The sequence below is a fragment of the Helicoverpa zea genome, chromosome 7, assembly GCF_022581195.2.
Source record: "Helicoverpa zea isolate HzStark_Cry1AcR chromosome 7, ilHelZeax1.1, whole genome shotgun sequence".
NCBI classification, from domain to species: Eukaryota; Metazoa; Arthropoda; class Insecta; order Lepidoptera; family Noctuidae; genus Helicoverpa; species Helicoverpa zea.
The window spans coordinates 3,737,612-3,754,464 of record NC_061458.1 but is presented as its reverse complement, the minus strand read 5'-3'; the positions used below and the strand labels follow the sequence as shown (position 1 = coordinate 3,754,464).

The 16,853-nt window shown below is 35.5% G+C and overlaps 1 long non-coding RNA gene across 1 annotated transcript in view; it reads right to left on the bottom strand.

The window, feature by feature from the left end:
- LOC124632099 overlaps positions 1–1,876 on the bottom strand; it is a 115,949-nt gene extending 114,073 nt beyond the window's left edge. The window contains exon 1 of the long non-coding RNA XR_006984582.1: positions 1,490–1,876. This is a non-coding gene — a long non-coding RNA (uncharacterized LOC124632099). The remainder of the gene's footprint in view (positions 1–1,489) is intronic.
- Positions 1,877–16,853: the final 14,977 nt, after the last annotated feature.

The following is a 16,853-nucleotide window of genomic DNA, read 5'->3' as shown; positions in this document are numbered from 1 at the left end:
AAAGTTTTGAAAGGGGTTTGAATCGACTTATTCAATCCATTTAGAAATGAGAGTTTAATGTCTATTTTTTCATTCGTCACAAAAAAATGTGACCTTAAAAACCTTAAACTCATAAAATACAGGGCTGATAATAAACAGTATTTACTAACCCTACGACAAACGTAGAAGAGATCAATTTACAAGCACACGTAGACACATGACCCATACAAGTTATGTGACCCATGAAACCGCACGGGACTTCGACAGAGCTCTCCTACTTACTTATAGAAAACCTCTTCCGCAATCCAATATCTTAACCACCAACAAGGATTGTATGACAAAATATCCCATATCGACTTTCAAAACAAAATACTTTCATAATGAAAATTAAAGACTTTATTCCCATATAAATGTTAAACAAATTCGAGCAAAAACAAACTTTGCTCTTATTTGTTACTAGCTGTTGCCCGCGACTTCGTCTGCGTGAACAATATAGAATTTCCAATTTCGTTTATTTAATAATTCATTGCTCAACCCCCCTAAGTGATAGCGTGATAATATATAGCCTATGTGTTGAACCGGCCCCCAAGTAATAGTCATGCAAAATTTGATTTAAATCCATGCAATACTTTTTGAGTTTATCCGGGACAAACATACAGACAAACAGACATACAGACAAAAATTCTAAAAACTACATATTTGGGTTCAGAATCGATTATGGATCACCCCCCAAGTATTCTTTTAAAAAAATATTCAATGTACAGTTTTAACTTTCCTACCATTTTATTATATGTATAGATACGAAATTGTCGACTTATTATTCCAATTTGTATTATTCGAGAATGTTCGATTTTAATTTATGACGGTTTAATAAATAGTTGCTAATAATAGTTTGTAGCCGAATTAGGTGAAAGTTTCAAACTTCCGCCATATCTTCGCCCTTTCCCGCGCTTTTGTGATTTTCGTATTTTATTTGGATAGTAAAATTCTATCTATACTTTGTATTTAGTAATAAACAAATCGATATTGCTATGAAAGAAGACTTCAGTGAAGTGATTATGTGTGGTCTTTTCAATAAAATGTAATTATATGACTATAGTAAAAATCTGTGTTACATGAAAACTTTAGACATGCATTCTTCTGAAACAATTGTGTATAAAATACTACTGACATATTTATTTATCACGACGTAACCAGTCACAATATATTACTTTAAAGACAAACATAAATCGTTTTAGTGGGAAATTAGCAGAACTCTAAATGCCAACATAAAATTTAAAGTCCACTTTAAACAAAGAATTCCACTCAGGTGTAGATTTATATAAGAATTAATTAGCGACACGGATTGCCCACCACAAGATAATTAAAATTATGAAATAATTAAAGTTGCTACCCTCCGTTTGTTTAGCAATCACGCTGTGTCAAGATTAAAGCTATCCAAGAAAGATCTTCTCAAGGACACTTAAAAAAACCAGAAGGATTTTAAAAAGCAGACGCAGCAGGTACTCACCTAGTGCTTGACAGATGCAAATGAGACCGGGCGGCGCGGGGCCGGCCGCTTTTCTATACGGACGCTTTTCCTTTGCCACAATCCAAACAATCCTTTTTTGCACCGACCTACAGAATTATACGAAGAGCCGACTAACCACGTGTAAAGTCTTGAATCTAACGATCCTTCAATTTCACTATGAAAAGTCCAAAACAAAAACTTAGGTAATTACTAAATGAAACTTTACTGACCGTAGTTCGGAGAGCTGGTGATCGGACCGTGGAAGGTATTTCACGAAATAAAGGGATATGTTTTTGATAAATGTCGCGTGAGACGCGGCACGCTCGATTTAGTACCGGTAGATTTCGGAGAGATCGTACGTCGCGGGTAGGAGAGGATCGGACACACGATCGGGGAGACCGAAACGATGTGAGTGACGCCGGGCCGTGCGGCGCCTCCCGCCCGCCGGCCGCGGCTGCGAGCAAGAGGGATGCAGCGAGCGAACCCCCCAACTCGCGAATATCGCCACTCGGATCACCTCGCCAGAGTCTCAAGTGCTCTCCGCCGCCAGCAACGCTCTCTCCTAGAGGGAGGGCTCCCGGCTGCCCAGGAACAAAACGGCACAACTCACATCCACCAACACACTCCCGTTTGAAACTTAAAGCTGTTGTTTTAAAATAGAATTTGATAACTAGGTCACGAGATGAACACCTGACGTTCGGCGTCATATCGAAAAACGTATGCCCCCGTTGGCTAGGTGTAGCAAATACCATAACGAATACTTTGGCTGAACACGCGCCATATTATGCAACGTTACGTCTTGTATCCTCCGGCCGAGCTATTACCTAGTTCAGATGCTTTCGACGATATACTTAAGAGGGAAGTTTTGCTTTGTTTAACAAAAAATATTCCAGTTTAATGTAACTTATTCAGCAATTAGGATTATGTAGTTTATTTGTGGTACTTTTATGTTAGGGTGATTAAATTATGGTAAAACGCGTTCCCGGAACTCCTTTCTCATGTGGCGGCTGCGATCGCGAAGAACGCACACAACAGCCATCCATCAATCAATTAGGAAAGGTTAACTCCTGTTATTTATTGAACATAAACTTCTAATGTTATAGTATTTGTTTCTTACCGACTTCGGTTCTAAGAAAATGGAGTTTTCACCAAATTATTTTATGCTCGCTATTAATTTTATGACTTTATTTATTGTGACAGCGATTGGCATTTAAATGGCCTGAGTTTGAAAGTTTATCGCTATACCTAGTAATCTTGACTGTAAATTAATCTTTTCAATAAGTCTCTTTTATGTTGTCTTAATAATACCTATCTCATGTCATGCACCTAATAACTTCAACAATAAATGTTTAAACCATTAAAATAATGAAGCTCTAATGTTCCATGTAAAGCTGTTTTAGATATTCTCTGGATACTTTAATCCAACCACATTGCAATCAATAAAACTTTCTAAATAAGAACATTATTTTCCTTTAACAAAACAATGTAATAAAATATAAAATGTTACGATCGTTACAAAACAAATTCACAAACACAGGTAACACAGCGCTTGGTGCAGCGACTGCAGAAGGAAATCATAGTATTTCCGCGCGCTTGGAAATAATTTTATGCGAGATCTATAAGAAATTAGCTTTTAAACTGTGAAAATGTTGCTTTTGCAATACTTATTGTTGTTTACTTAGTTGCTTTGCGAGGTTTCAATTGCTTATTGATTCAAATGTTTATTTTATGCGCCTTGAAATTTATTTGTTTGTAGAATAATTTGCAGGGAAGTAGGATAGAAAGCTACATTACCTTATTATATTATTATGCTTTACTGTAACTTGAGTATGAACATCAATTTCAGTTAATCATGCATAAACTCCTAATTGTTTTATTTCCAAGAGCCTAATTGTTTTAATTTCATAAATAATCAATATAATGCCTTCCAATAGAAAAATATGTTTGAAATTGTCTCCTGCCAGCTATTTTCACTCGAATGAAGGAAACAAACGGTTGCTTTTAAAGCCTAAATAACCAAAGTTCCATAAAACCAGGTTTACTCTACTTCTGTTCTTCATCAGTCTTATCAAGAAGAGTCACGTTGCCCAGGTTACTGGGTTGATGTAGTCAGATAGGCAGACGCTCCATGTAAAATCCTGGTACTCACCACCATCCAGTTAGATTTGAAGCCTACCCCAACATTGTTGAAAAAGGCTAGGCAGATGATTATTTACCGTTCCGAGCTGCTATAATACACAAATAAAGCGATGTATATTTAGTTTTGGCAAAGTGAAATCAATCTTGTAATCGTTGTTTGTTACGCATCCTGATTAATTATAGACGTTCTTGCTTCGTACAATGACTGATGAGACATGTGCTAATAATATCTATGAAGTTGGTTTGTTTGTCTGTCAAATTTAAGCTTCATTTGACACCTAGATGGGCCAGAGTTATTAGACTTACAATGTTAGATTTCCCTGGTGCAGCCTGATGAGTTAAGATGACTTTACAAAATTGTAAACTTAAAAATGAATGGAAAAAAATTTTTCTTAAGTGGTTTATAGATTTGCAATAATACCTTATTACTACTACTTACCTAATTCCCACCTTCACATAATGTTTCGCCTAGCGTATACGATACCGAAATAGGCTTGTGCATATAATAATGGAAATACTGGAACGATAGTAATATTTTATGTAGCTTCTGCCTAAATCTAACTTTTTTTACAAAATTCAACAAATATGGTGTAATTAATAAAATTAATAATTATGAAAATTGATATTTACTACGTAATGCTCCTAAAAGCTTAGCTTTTAAAAATAATAGCAATTGTTTACTTTTTAATTTGCATTTGTATGAACAGCGCTGATTGTTTAAAAAAGTTAAAAGTATTTAATATCAATATGTGCACTTAATTATATAAATGCTTGTTATTTGTTTACAGCACATTCACTAATATAAAAATTGAATGTTAGTTAGTCAATATGTACCTACACCGTGCTGTCTAATTAATCTACCTAAAAATATAATTTAGACAACAGTTACAGGTACTATCTAAGAACACTGAAAAACAATATCTTCAAATAAAAGCAAAAAAAGAAGATTTATTAGACCATATTAATACGAATTACAAAGGTATCAAGAAATATAATAACAGGCGAACGTGGTGTTAAAGAATTACTGAAACATTAACGTAAACGTAAACTCTTCGTACTTGAACAGAAAAGAGCTATTCTCATTAAATCGTTATAACTAGGAAGTTTTCTAAGAACTTTAAGTAGTGAAATTAATAAAATAACATATTTTACCTACTTACTTAAGTTTTGCTAGTTAATCACAATCATATTTGAAGACATAATCCTCTAATTAGTGTTCTTGCAAACTGTAGACTAAATAGTCGGCTGACAGTTGGCCCGATATGGTAAGTTTTTTTTTAAAGAAAAGCGTGAAGCCTATCAAAAATTTTCTTTTACCGCCCAATTACTGATCGTTGTAATTTCCGCACTTCCATTCATCTCCATACTGATTTATAAGCCCGAACCATCTAATACTTAGTCGACTAAAAGTTTGTAGTGTGCGCGTACTCTAAGGTCGACTCGCAAATGTTTTCTCCCAATAAGAACACTTTGGTTGTTACATCAGAATCTTAACAACATTACGCTCAACTTCAAATCCTACCTAATAAAATAGTAACAATTTGAAAAGGCCATCAAACAACGCGCATCCGAAAACATTGTCGATAGTCTTTCACATTGTTATTTTTGTTACATTTCCGTCTGTTCGCATGATGTAAACGTTTAAAAGAGAAATGTTTAAGCGAGCATTGGCCGGAACTTACCGTCGAAGCGGGTTGAGTGTAAACATGCGCTCCACCGAAACATTTCCAAGCTTTTTGCCAATTTTATTTCAATGGCCGTCGATATTTGCTGTGCTTCACATTATAAGTGTAGTTATTGATAAATAGAATTGTTTGTTATATAATAATGGGAGGTTGAGTGGTGTTTCACGCGTCAGTTTTCCGTGTGTGGTTTGTCAACTTTTCAGTTTGGTAGGACGTTCAAAGCTTTTTACATGATCGCGATAATTCAAATACAGTGATCCATGTATTACAAAAGACGTCTTAAACAAAAGACTATCGATTTATCTACAGTTAAGATAGTAAACAACCATAAATAAGATACTAAGTCTACTATAGATTGAAAAACAAAACTGAGTAAAATTATAAAACTGTAGCTCGTTGTGCAAAAAGTATGCAAACAAATTATATCGTAATAATCTTCACGGTTGTTTTTCCCAGAAAAGTAAGTAAGGTACATTATCGAATGGCCGCAGTTTGCCAATGTATTGAGTCCCGATGGAGAAGGGTCCGGCCTATTCATTGGGAGTTCCAATCCTCTATAACTGGGATTTTCTTTTGTAATAGAAAAACCCAATTACCGGTTCACCCTATAAAGTTGAAAAGTCGAGTTTATCACCGAAAAATACCGAATTTATAAACCCATTTTCTTAAACAAACTCATTTTGAAAAATTATTCCGTATGTAAAATTACAAGAAAATTAATTATTCTAGTAATTTAATATCGTGTAAAGAAACCTTTAAATGTATGGAAAATAAGATTTAATACCTGGGCTTCGTTTCTTGCCGTTAATTAAAATTTTGATATCTGGTTTGTTTTTATGAAAAATACATTTACACTTATGTCTTTATGATGCAGTGCCACATCGAATCCAATCGAAATATATAACTTTTGAACGATTTCGTTTTGATATGTACTCACTATTGTTTACTCGCTTGTTTTACCGCTTTCGCGTAGGTATCTCAGCTGCAGCCTGATAACAATTCGATACGTTTGTGTCGGCAGCACGCGTGGCTTTGCATGACACATACCAATATGTCTCACGACGTAGTGCCACAAATCAAAGTAAGTATACCTATAGCATTTTCCTAATTATTTTGTTTTGCAATTTACTCGGTATTGCTTTGATCAGTATTGTTTACTTACAATTGTTTTCTCACATTTTTTGTATCTTCACAGCTTTCGCGTATCTCAGTTGCAGCCTTATAACAATTCGACACGTTTTTGTTGGCAGCACGCGTGACGTTGCATGACATATACCAATATGTCTCACGGCTTAGTGCCACAAATCGAAACCTATTACTTTTAAATTATTTTGTTTTGATATTTACTCACTATTGTTTACTCGCAATTGTTTTCTCACATTTGTTATATGGCCACAGTTTTCGCGTATCTCAGTTGCACCCTTACAACAATTCGGCACGTTTGTGTTGGCAGCACGCGTGACTTTGCATGACACATACCAATATGTCTCACGGCGTAGTGCCACAAATGGACGTGTGTTGACTTTTAAATTATTTTGTTTTAGTATTTTACTCAGTATTGTTTACTCACACTTGTTATATCGCCTCAACTTCCGCATAAGACTTATTCGGCAACTCGCTCTACTTTTACTCGGTATTGTTTTGATCAGTATTGTTTACTTACAATTGTTTTCTCACATTTGTTTTACCGCTTTCGCGTATCTCAGCTGCAGCCTTACAACAATTCGACACGTTTGTGTTGGTAGCACGCGTGACTTTGCATGACACATACCAATATGTCTCACGGCGTAGTGCCACAAATCAAAATGCAGATACATAATATGTTTTCATTATATTACTACTTTGGGGGAAGGCTTTGCCCAGCAGAGGACATCTTATAAAACGGCGACATTTACTCAGTATTGTTTACTCACACTTGTTTTTTCGCTTTCGCGTATCTCAGCTGCAGCCTTACAACAATTCGACACGTTTGTGTTGACAGCACGCGTGACTTTGCATGACACATACCAATATGTCTCACGGCGTAGTGCCACAAATCGATCCTGATACGGTTTGTCACCCTTTGATGGATGGATTGCTGTTTCATTTACCCAATTCCCTGTTTATGCGTAGTTTTTTCCTGTTATTGTATTGATAAAGTGAGGGATTTTTGTTTGGTGGAGCTGGTTTTCTCGGGGGATTTTAAGTTTTATTAATGAAGACGAGAGTAAGCACATTGTAATGTTTTACCTTAATGCATCTTTAAATAAGTATCTATCATTATCAACAAGCACTCAAAAAGTATCATACAAATGAACTCTCTCAAGTTCTACTGACTACTTTATTATACTGTCTTGTTCTGTTAATTGTTGGTTGAAACAATGGTGCTCAGCTGTGTCCTGTTAGACTGGAAGCCGACCCAATACGGTCGTCATATTGAAAATCGCCTAACGTCAGCGTAAGTTAAAGCCTATTCCAAAAAAGATCCTGCTTTTACCAGAAAAGTAAACTATCAAAGATTGCAGCCATACCAACCGCTATAATATAGGTATTCCAGACCCCCAAAGACAGACCTTCACTTTACCTATTATTCCATTTATTAGCAACCACGTCACAAACTATACATATCAATACAAACAACACAACACGCCGAACAATCACACGTGTACACGAACAAACAGAACAGACCACAAATTGCCAGTAATATTAGCTTACGTATAGACCTAACTATCTAGACATTCTGCACTGAAACTCAATAACCAAACGACCATGACTAAACTGTATCTAAGTAGCTAATAATAATATACCATCGGCTGTTTGTTAAGGAGTAGTTTGTGTATGGAGGACTCATTGACTAAAACTTTGGTGAATAAAGGTGATGAATTTTATCGTGATGTTCAACAAATCTCGCAAGGTGATTCCGCAAATCCTGTGAGATCCGTTAATACCGCACAAATCCATGATCCATCGTACATTGTAGATCTTCCAAATTTTGCTACATTTTGTAGCATGGACTACATGTTCATGGATTGTTTTGGTTCCTTTCTAGTTTTTCCTATCAAAGCATTTTGCCCCAAAACAACAGAATTGGTATAGTATAAAAACACGATAACTTTTCAGTAGAATAGTGGGTGAAACAGTTTTCCTCACTCCTCCATTCACTACATACTCCGCGCTGTCCACATAATGCGGATGTTTCCCGCGCTCAAGTTAAACTAACTTCCGGTTCCGGTGTAATCGCATTTCCTTTGTTTCTGGCGCCGGTGAAAATTTGCAAGCAAAATGTTTATATAGGAACTTCGCCGCCTGATAATATTGTCACGTTGATTTTATTAATATTGTTATTGATGAAATTCCATTGTTTAGTGCTGGTATTTATTTATTCATAATAGAGCCTTTTCTGCTTTCAGCTTTTTTGTTCTATCTTTCTTGCCTTAGAATTAAAGTTTCCTGATTTTTTTAGATTCATATTTGAATCGGAATCGAAGCAGTAACAGTAACGGATCTAATTACTGTGCTTATACATTAACGTTAGTTAACTGTAAAGGTTCAATCCTTTTAAAAAGCCTTTCAGCTACTACTTTGTCTTTTTTGGCCTTGTAGAAGCAACATAGGTTTTTTTTTTCCTACACTATTTGGATTCGAAGCGCTTCGAATCGCTTCGAATCGCTGGTGGAGACTCGTGGTTATTAATTTCGGAGATATAAAATAATATCTTCGGGTCATTTAATTTTACTAATAATTCCAATATTAAAATATTTTTTTTAGTAATAATTCCAATATTAAAATGATAAAACATCAATAGCACACAAAATACGATTACCAATCTATGTGTAAAACTTGTGACCGTCCCATGAAACGTCATTTGAACGCAACGACTGTTAATTACAACTATCGATTAGTTTGTGCCGCTCACGCATCTAATTACTGTAGCTGATACATTCACGTTAGTTAAAGGTTCAATCCAATTTTGAGTAATCCTTACTAGTCTGTGATGTTATTAATGTGTAATTGTGAGATACAGTTCGCGGCTAAAAACCTAGGTAAAACTAGCTTAGTAATACTTCTGTTAAAATGTATGTGTCCGTGTACAGTGTATGTGTTTAATAGGTAGGTAGGCTCTTTTCAATTTTGCAAAAACTACCGAAAGGAATTTGCTGAAACTTGGCAGCTTATGTATCATACTAAATATTGCTATTTTTTGCTAGTGAGAAGCTGGTTAATACAGTTGTAACAAATTTTCGTAAAAACATTATAAGTGATCCTTTTTCGAACAGAAACGAATTTCATCCCATTATTTGGCCCCACACTCCACAACTTCTACTTACCACTATGTATAAAGAAATAATATTTGGTTAAGCAACCTTTAAATATGAAACCGAAACAAAAATCAGCGCTTATACAGAATTTTACACAGGCGTTATCGTGTTATACACCTGAATGTTCAGGAGCCCTACTAAGGATTATCGTTTTTACATGAAGCCTTATTTGTAAAAAACGGTATTGAAAAAAAATATGACTGAAAGATATCGACTTATGAATGAATGCTTTAAATATTGTTTATTAAATATAGGATTAAAGGAACGGGCATTATTATAAAAGAATGATTGTAATCTGAAGAAATCACCTCTCGCACCCAGATAAACAATGGCCTATATCCTTTTTTGGCTCCCGAAATGTACCTACCATTTATTTTTAAAGCGGTTTAGCAGAGCTCTCAGATTTTTATCGGTGATATCAGATTTTTAACAAAGACCTGAGGACACATAAATGCAATCAATTAGAAGAATATATTAATTTACGGAAATGTCTTTCAAGTCAACGAGCCCCAACCGCAGAAACTTTGGTACTCTCACGGTTACTTACTAACTATTGTATTGAAATTGTCCTTAACACCACACATACCTACATTTGCATGTATTCCCAAACTAGAAGATCGGAAAGCCTTTGTAACACATAATAAGCGTGCCATAGTAGCGGCCCATGTTTACATTCGAACGGGGCCCAATCACGCGTACGCTTCGCCACGTCACAATAAGATAGCACGCTATTGTCGTGTATTTTGTTCATATTGAAATGGCCATTATTTGAAGCGCCTTCCGCGTTACAATGTTGTCTCGATGTTAGATAGGAATCATAGTTTGATAAGCAACAATTGTGCCTTTCATGCCTGGTGTAGTAGGGTGCTACCTATATGATATGCTTAGTTAGGTGAAGACGGTATTGATTGTTGAGGAGGTCAGATAGGCAGTCGCTTCTTGTAAAGCACTGGTACTCAGCTGAATCCGGTTAGACTGGAAGCCGACCCCAACATAGTTTGGGGAAAAGGCTCGGAGGATGGTGAAGACGGTATTGGGCCTGCCGGGGCTGTGGGATTGTTCGAAAGAGTTACCGCGGCCCTGGTACATAAAGGGCTTAAGAAGGAACGTGGTGGGTTTAAATCAATCAAGTCTGACACTCATTTGGTCGTTCGTTTCACTGGGTCATTTGATGATTTCCGATCAAAAACAAAAAAATCTTATATTTGTAACTCAGTTCAGAAATAGTAGATATGAAGATCAATTTCTTAAAACGCTGAAAAACTGCCATAATAAACTTTATTAGGGAAGAACAGCAATTGTTTTTTTTTTTATTATTTTTAGCCGTAAAACTAATTAAAGTAGGTGACAAAATGGGCGGTCTTATCGTTAAGAACGATCGCTTCCAGACGACCTTTCGATGGATTGAGACAAAAAGGGGAGGAGGAAGCAGTCAGGTTGATATAATAAGACTAAATTCGGATAATGATAAGGCTTAAATCTGTGTGCAGATTTTTGCATTAATTCTCTCAAATGTCAAAGTTGAGTGGGCAGTGCAATACGAAAGGAGAGAAATTAAGTTTAATGTCGCCATCCATACAAATATATACAGAACCTTACTATGTTGAGAACACTGTCACATAATATATGAATCCTTAAAACCTTATACCTATGCAGAAGTTTCACATAGGTGAATTATTGCCTCTTATATCGAATATTTGCTAGAGCCAATGATACAATTATAGTTATCGGCACGAATCTTGAGCTCTGACCTTCACCTGCGCAGAAGTAATTTATTGGGTCCCTTTTGTGGTATGAAGTGAGGCGCGGGGGCGGGCTAAAGCCGTGATTGGCCCTCAGTGCATCGCGTCATAGCCGTCACTCGGGATTGGTTCTTTGCTAATAAATCACTTCTGCGCAGATGTAGGTCAGAGCTCAAGATTCGTGCCGATAACTATAGTTTGTTAGATAAATAGAACTCTGGTTCGATGACGAGTGCTATCCTATTCTCCTACCTCGTCTGTAGGTACTTTGAGTTTTAACCTAGATACAACCCAGAGTATGTAATATCTAGTAGGCCTTCTCTATGGAAAGAGGTTTTATTCCACACCGCTAACCACAGGAGTATTGATTGTTAGTTGTGTTATCTTATATCTGTTAAACCGCAGGTGGTTTCAGGGTTTGCAGGTAATGGAACGCAGATGGGCTTTTAGCTGCATACAGTACTCTCAAACAGGAATAATAGGTATCACGTAACATAGGTACTATCAGATCCGTTTTCACTGAAGGCTTAAAATCATGTACATATATAGGTCATAGAAGGCTCTCTATTTCTTTGGTATCTTTGCAAAACAAGCTACTACACTAGCTTTGGTAGAGGCAAAAAGTGTGAGAAATTTATAAAAAACACTCTGAATCTAACCTCTTTAACCTATCAACCTCATTTCTGCGCTTCTTATTTTCATTTGGCAACATTTAAGTCACGTACTGGCCAGCTGCAAAATTTTCGCAAACAAACGTAGTGTAAATGTACAAATAAGTAAGACTGGCCACCGTCCGGTGAGGTCCGCCGTCCCATGAATTTAGATTGCAAGTTTATTCCAAGTTCAAATTTCATCCAATACGCTCCCTGCTATGTATAATTTGATGTGGGAAATATGTTTCGGGACATGCATCAGCTGTCTTCAGAATAGAACTAGAATTTTGGAACTGACGAATTCTAGCTCTAGGTTGCAATTTGTAGATATAAAATAAAATATAAGATTAAAGGGTAAACAGTTTTATACCTATGTAGATGTTAATTGTTAGAAAATTTTCAGAAATGATGCAATAACTAAATATACGCAGTTTCGTTTATGTTGCTTTAACTAATGAAAGAAATTGGTAACATTACTCCATTTACAGGACATAATCGATAAGTATTAGAATTTTCTGTATGATACAAAAAAATATATAATTTGCCTACAAATAATATAATAAATAAAAGGATAACAATACTGGCATCTCGGAATAACAACGCACAAATCCGCCATTTAAAACGGATAACCCCAGCAAGACATCTTGACAGGCACCTCCAACCTCTACAAAATAATATTTTCTAAATAAAAACCGGTAATTTGCCTGAAATTCTTTGTCATGATGACATTGTATTATTTGTGTAACATATCCCTTCAGCCGTTATCTACGTAACACACGCGTTTGAACTCATAGACGCACAAAGACGCCTGACTGACATGACAGCTCGAATGCCTCTTAGAGTTACGCTATACTATAGTTATGTGAACTTGAAGTATGAATTAGATAATCTAGTTATTTGTGGGCCTACCTTATACGCACAATTTGTAAACTTCCAATCAAACTACCTTGCCTACCGCATAACTTATAGGATCTATGTACTTGGCAAGCATAGAAAAAAGCTCAGAACTAACCTTTTCTCTAAATTAGCTGGTTCACGGTAAAAGTAAAAACTCACAGTTTATTTGCAAAAAATTGACAATCTGTTTATTAACTGAGGATAATTTGAAACAGAAAAAACTTCGAAAAAATAACTAGAGTTAGTAAACTATCCAACCACGAAAATTTTCGATTGTTCAGCTAGTTTGTATTTTTATGTTGCTCAAACATGTCCGAGAAATCAAATCACTTGAAAAGCAATATTTAAGCGCTCTATATCCTAGCCATACTGTAAGAACAAAACTGTGTAGTAACTTCCAGTTTAATGCGATCTAATAGAGCGTCTCAACTCTGACTCGTAGATATTCAGTGTATGCTTTAACTTTCAAATTTAATAACCGATTCTGAGGGAGTGTCGCGCTCACTTTAATGTAAGGGCTCCAAATCTATTCCGTTTTAGCGAAATAAATCACTGATTCACATTCAGAGTTCACTTTGTGAGCTCTGAATTTATTAGGATGATACTTTTGGGGTTCCGTAAGATAAAAGGTGTGAAGGAACACTTTTAGTACTCGTAATTGGTTGAATATGATTATTTATTTTAATTGGTTTACATTATAGTTTTCTGCGCAGTGGTTGAAATGTTATTTTCATAGGGTAAACATTGAAGTTTTTCTATCCATATAAAAAAATATAGAAGTAGAATTCTTCTGAAATCTTAAAAATCTCCGCTTTTATATTTCATTCATTCATTCATCTCAGTCATAATTATATTTAATGTAGACTAATCAAGTAATTTACTATTGAATTGCATTTACCACAATATTATAATTCTAATAAGCCTATATTACGATTAATTATGTTATTCATTCATTCATCACTAAAATCCGATAACAACATTTGCAGTTAGAAGAGCTTAATTTGTACTTGGATTTGGTTTGCATTACACATCTACTCGTGCATTTATAACTTTTAAATATATTTTTTAAATCATATTATTTACATTATGCTTAAAAACTGTTCTATTACACAAAGCTAAAACTAAATGTTTTGACTTATTTATTAAGTCTTATTTTTCAACTCTCACTCACAGGAACAGGAGCTGGAACAGTCATTGAAGATGTATTCTTTCTCCACAACATTACAAACTTAGGTAGCGTACCGTCTAAAGTAAAACTAATATTTACTAACATACGTACTCCTTTATGTACTTCCTTATTTACTCCCCTTATGAACTTCCATATGTACTCCCCTTATGTACTTTCTTATGTTCTCCCCTTATGTACTTTCTTATGTTCTCCCCTTATGTACTTCCTTATATACTACCCTTATGTACTTCCTTATATACTCCCCTTATGTACTTCCTTATATGCTCCCCTTATGTACTTCCTTATATACTTTATTATGTATTCCCACATTAAATCCTATCACGATGGGCCATTTATCTGGATCGTCGAAGTAGATCCCACGTTTCCCAGCTTGTTTCATTTTGTATTTACAAAATGAAATAAGATACCACACTCAATTGTCTCATCATCGTAAGTTTAGAATGTACCTTTGTGTAGATGCAAAATCGGGGATAAACCCATAGATTGGGTTCCTTTAGTGCTGCCAAAACTTTAAAACCGCCATCATCCTCCGAGCCTTTTTCCCAACTATGTTGGGGTCGTCTTCCAGTCTCACCGGATGTAGCTGGGTACCAGTGCTTTACGAGGAGCGACTGCCCTATCTGACCCCCTCAACCCAGTTACCCGGGCAACCCAATACCCCTTGGTTAGACTGGTGTCAGACTTACTGTCTTCTGACTACCCGTAACGACGGCCAAGGATGTTCAATGACAGCCGGGACCTACAGTTTAACGCGCCATCCGAAACACAGTCATTGGTGTCTAAGATATACTTAGAATGTACATACAAACTTAGAAAAGTTGCATTGGTACTTGCCTGACTGAGAATCGAACCCGCGCCCTCACACTCAAGAGGTTGGTTCTTTGCCCACTAGGCCAAAACGATCTTTCACGACTTTATAACCACCAGCAATCAGCTTACTTGTAGGTATGACTTCTCCACGAATGAAGTGTAAATACAAAACACATGAAACCCACACAAAGAAACACATTGTATCTCAACATCAAAGTAATCTTAATCGTGACAGATTTAACTGAAGTTTGAGCGTACGTGATCAATTAAATAAGGGAGCTTCGGCACATATTGTACACTAAACTTGGTTCAGACAACAGATGTACGGGTACATTGTATTTTATGTGTTTAATGAATGACTGTTTAATCTTTTACAATTACTAAAAGTAGTACTAAGTATTCTAGTACACAAATTGCACAAATAATAATTGTTTAAAATGGTGCTCATAATGCCTAATTTATGCTTTGATTACGTGAACAAAATATGTCAATACCAGATTTATTATGGGAACATATGTATGATTCTTATGACCTAAAGACAACTGGGAAGTTAAAATATTTCAATTTACAGAAGTCAAGAGTTAAGTTAAGAAAATCAAAAGTTAAAAATAAGTAAATAAATAAAACAGTTTACCTTCAACAAAATCCTCAAGTTCCCGACAGAATGTTATGAACACGTCTTAGAAGTGATTTTGTGCATACACGCCGCCGACCACTGAACTCCTGCACTAAGTTTGCACATAAGTTAACGCAACTGACGTTCACTATTATACCGTATAATATTGTGTTGTTTTAATAAAAACTTGCTGAGTATTGCTATTGTTACAGGTAAGCAGAAAAAAGTAGTGTTACTTTTACAGGTAAGCAGATAAAAAATGTTAGCTTAGATGAACTTAAACATAACTTGCCCTTTCATTCAGAACAGACTTTCAAATTCCTCCGGTCCATCCGCCCTTGCCCAGTTCAGATTAATTGATTTAAGTGTAACGTAAAAACTAACCCCCTTACTTATAAAAATCTCTAATCACCTTCTAAGCAACATTTTAACTAATCACTACTTAAGGCCTTAAGTAGTGATTAAATGTTAGTTAAGACATGCTTAAGCAACGTTTATAAGTAAGAATTTTCTTAAACAGCCCTTAAGTATTACTTATTATTTAATTCACGTTTATAAGTAAGGCTGTAAATGAATAGCTGTTTTTTCAGGAATTCTTTTAATTTACAACAGTAAAATATATATAGATGAACAGTGTTGTCACAAAAAAATTAAACAGATGTTGTCCATGTGATTAAAGAAAATACGCATAAACACATACACTAACCTAATATATACTTAACTTCTTTTGTAATAGAGCCCAATAATGCTTTGTACTGGTCATTTAAAAAACTAACAAGTCTGATCAGTAAAACTGTTTTAATTTTTTTAATACTCTGTAGACAAATGTAAATAGCAGCAGTAATAAATAAACAGAATGAAATCGTTACTTTGTAAAGCTGAAATTAGTGAAACGGCACAATTTGTAAGTTTACGGCAATTCAAGTTTATTGTATTGTTACAAGAGTCTGTTCTTGAGAGTTCATTTTATTAATCTCAACAACTTGTGAATGTCTTTAGCCTTAAAGACAAACTGTTTATTTTAAACGGCCCAGTTTTACTTAATTTTCATAATAGACGGAGTTGTCGTGAATTTTTAGATGTCAAGTTATCATTTAGTTTGGAAGTGGAATTAACTTCGGTCTCGCAAAATATTATTTTGGTATCAACTTTTTTAGCAAAATGTTAGTAAGAAAAACGTCAGGATTTTTTTTATATATTTAAGAGCGCTATTACAAAATCGAATTGCTCAGTTGTAGGTAAATTAGACGATAGCCGGCAGCACTTGCGCATGTGTGCGTCTAGTGAAATACGCAACGCACACCTGCGGACCGCCACGCGGCACAAACAAACTTG